The following is a 489-nucleotide window of genomic DNA, read 5'->3' as shown; positions in this document are numbered from 1 at the left end:
TCAGGCCTGTACGTGTGACTTCAGCGGTTTCATGTGTCCTCGATTGTTAGAGGCTGTCGATCTCGCCTTGGCGCTGTTCTGTGTGGGTGTGGGGATCCAAATGGCCCGGCCACGTCCGTTTGTGTCCGTTTCAGTCTTAGAACTGTTCTTATGCTGTCTATTTTTTCTTTTTATTGAGTAGCTGTATGCTGTCTATTCACAGTGAACGAAAAAACGCAACAGCTTATCAATTTAGCTCCATGGCTATGCTTTCTCTTTCATTTCTACTCCATCCGTAACAAAATATAAGATGTTTTTATGCCCAACCAGAAAAAAACATCTTTATATATAAAGGAAGTACTTTTCTTCCGAGATGTGTGTGTGGGTGTGGGGAGAGGGAAATAAGACGAGAAAGCGCGCCCACCCTTTCTGGAACTGCCCAAGTGCGCTCGTCACCCTTAATCTCGAAAAGTGGCGGACCTATGTGCAATGCTGAGGGGACCGACGCCC

This window comes from Triticum dicoccoides, chromosome 5A (assembly GCF_002162155.2).
Source record: "Triticum dicoccoides isolate Atlit2015 ecotype Zavitan chromosome 5A, WEW_v2.0, whole genome shotgun sequence".
Classification (NCBI taxonomy): domain Eukaryota; kingdom Viridiplantae; phylum Streptophyta; class Magnoliopsida; order Poales; family Poaceae; genus Triticum; species Triticum dicoccoides.
Note: the sequence above shows the minus strand (reverse complement) of the source record.